The sequence below is a fragment of the Eptatretus burgeri genome, chromosome 15 (genome assembly GCF_056783735.1).
Source record: "Eptatretus burgeri isolate ZD-2024b chromosome 15, Ebu_testis_v1, whole genome shotgun sequence".
NCBI classification, from domain to species: Eukaryota; Metazoa; Chordata; class Myxini; order Myxiniformes; family Myxinidae; genus Eptatretus; species Eptatretus burgeri.
Window position 1 is genome coordinate 37,619,494 of NC_140975.1, and position 3,370 is coordinate 37,622,863.

A 3,370-nucleotide genomic window follows, 5' to 3' on the forward strand; every position below is an offset into this window, starting at 1 on the left:
ATACCAACGAATAATTATCGTGTAGCCGGCGTTCACAAACTATGCCCAACGATAGCCTAACTTATCCATATCGTGCGGCAGTTTATCTTTGCCGGTGACGTAGGGTTTGCTATTCATAGGCTGCCACTCAACGATTTGAATGGCTGCATCCCCACTATTGAAAGTAGAAGCTTGCGCTCAACAATTGGATTTTTTTTACACTCAACGACTTTTAAACGGTACCACTCAGCTATTTTCATTGTTTACAATGAACGATTTAAATTGCTGTCACTCGCCTTTGTTTTTTGATGCTGGGGTTTGGAAATTTGAAGCGTTTCTTCTGACCGTGTTAAAACGCTCAAACTCGACTATTTTAAATAGACGCTGCCGATGGACAATTGGAATCAAAGCCAAGCTAGACATCGAAGTGTGAACATCCTCGTCATGCCGAAGAAAAGTTTGAAGAATGCTGCAAATAAGTGTCCTGGCCGTGGCCGTGGACGCTGACGCAAGGACGATCCATTATACCGACGTCTTTCAGCCTATGAGTAACTTAAAAGTAACGTCTGTCGACGTGTGGCAACGATCGCGTAACGTGCCAACAACACGTTAATCATAGGTTAGAAATAAGTTTCGGGTACGCTAAACATTACCTCGGCGTGTCTCAACTTATGATTAACTTACAAGTAGCATGTGTTGACGTCTGTCAACGATCGGAGACCGTGCATACAACTTGTGGCCAGCGTAGCGGAACGTGTGAGTCATACGCCGGCATACGTCGTGAAATTTCAAGCATGAAAAAATTTGAGGACAACCGAAAAGTACAACGTTTAAAGCCAGCGTACAACGACGTATGGCAGTGTTTTTCAGCGTGCTCTCAATGTTATCGAAACTTACCCATAACGTATTCAACGTGTGCCAGCGTTTTAGAAAAAAAATTCAAAAATCGGCATACGTTGGCTAAAACGTCAAGGTGTGACTGGGCCTTAAACGCTGCCAATACCCCATTATACGGTAGCTGTAAGTTAGAAACATGTTCAGTAAGTTCTCTGGTCGTCTGGAAGACGTCAAATACGTCTACATACGTCAACATGAGTTGGAGATATGTTACACATAGGTTCACAGTACGTTACTCATAGGTTAGAAAAAGTTTCAGGTACGATAAACATTACCTCGACGTGTTTCGACTTATGAGTAACTTACAAGTAACGTATGTCGACATGTGTCAACAATCGCATAACGTGCCTACAACTTATGGCCAGCGTATGGGGAACGTGTGAGTCATACGCTGGCATACGTCGAAAAATTTTGAGCATGCTTAAAATTTGTCGACGTGCTCGGCGTACTACGACGTATGCCAGCGTGCTTCAGCATGCACTTAACGTATACAAAACTTACCCATAACGTATTCGACGTACGCCAGCATTTTAGACAAAATTTTTCATATGTCGGAATACGCTGGCTAAAACGTCAAGGTGTGATAGGGCCTTGAAGTCGCATTCAGTGCCACGCTCGAGTCTGTGGTTGATCAGTGCCCCAGGCGAGATACACTTCTGGTCTTGGGGGATTTCAATGCATCGAGTGGAAATGATAGGGATGGTTATGAGATGTGTGTCGGTCTCCATGGGTCTGGAACTGTGAACCAGAACATAACTTAGTTCCATGACTTTGCAAGAAGTCATGGAGTTAGAGTGGCTTGTTCATTGTTTCAGTGCCCACAGGCTCATCGCCGGACTTGGTATTCCAACGCTAGTCATGTGGCAAAGGAGATTGAGCATGTGCTTGTTGATGGTCACTGGAGGATGATCCAGAGTGCTCAGTTCCTCAATACCAACCACATGCTTGTGGTAGCAACTCTGAGGCTGCAGCTTAAATCTGGGAGAATAGTACCATCCCAGTGTAGGCTGGATGTTGAGAAGCTCTAGGATGAGAGGGTAGCTGAGGTGTTTGCAAACATGCTGAGTCGGGATTTGGGGGGTGGGGATGCTTTGGGGAATCCTGAAGAGTTGTGGTGTGCCTTCCAGACCACCGTCCTTGATGTTGCCGGTGGATGTCGTGGAACTCACTGGAAGGCAAAGAAGAATTTTGTCTCTTATGGAACACTGGACACCATTGACCAGTCACAGGGACAGGCTTAATGGCAGAGTTGAGCTGTTCAGGGAGTTGAGGCGTAAAAATGTACGTGTGCTGAGGGTGGACAAGGAGGCCTATGTGCGAGGAATCTGTGAGGGGGTAGAAGATCACCTGTGGTCAAGTGATTCTTGGCCTGCTTGCAGGGTAATTCACACATTGCATTCCTCCAAGCCCATCCCTCAGTGTACTGCAGTTAGAGCAGAGGAGGGTGGGCTCTTGACAGAGGAGTCCGAAGTGAAGGCCCGCTGGGCCAGTTACTTTGAGAAGCTATACCAGCTCATCCATCAGCTGTCGAGTTGGATGTCCAGGGTGTTACTCTCACTATTGCTGACCCTCCAATCAACTGTGATCCAACTTCATTTGTGGAAACACAGGGCGCGGTAAACCGGTTGAAATGGGGTAATGCTCCTGGGATCTGTGGCATCCATGCTGAACTTCTCAAGGCTGGTGGAAATGCTGTACTCATGTCGTTGCATGCAGTTCTGTGCTCTGCCTGGAACACAGGCATCATCCCAACGGAATGGAAGCAGAGCCTTGTTGTCCCTCTCTGGAAAGGGAAGGGTGGTCGTCAGGACTGCAAAAACTACCAGGGATGACGCTGCTCTCAGTGCCAGGCAAGGTTTTTGCTTGGAGAATTATTGATAGGGTTCACCACCATCTGCTTGAGCACCAACACCCAGAGCAGTCAGGCTGCACACCAAAGAGGTCAACAATTCACTGTATCCTTGCTCGAGTCCTCACCGAATGCAGGCGAGAGTTAAACAGGGGCTGCTCAGAGCCTACGTTGATCTCTGCAAAGCTTTCAATTCGGTGCATCGGGATATCCTTTGGAGGATTCTCGGTCATAGTGGGGAGCCACCAAAATTGATGAATCTGATTTATTAGCTATCCTTAGGTACTGAGCGTGCTGAGGGATGTGGTGGTTCCATCCCCGACTTATTTCCAGTTGTTACTGGAGTTCGTCAGAGTTGTGTGTTGGCTCCCACACTTTTCATCGATTGTATAGACTGGATCCTGGGGAGGATGTCGGAGAGATCAAGCTGCGGTGCATCGTTTTGGAATGTCAAGATCTCTGACCTTGGTTTCACCGATGATGCAGTTATCCTTACAGAGACGCTGGATATCATTATATCCACTCTTGGTGCTGTTGGTGCTGAATGAGGAGTCAGAGCCGCTGCGTTTATGGGTTTCCTGGGTTAAAACTAAGACCCAGGTTTTAAGTGACATATTGGATTGTGCTATTTTGTCTGTTCCCATT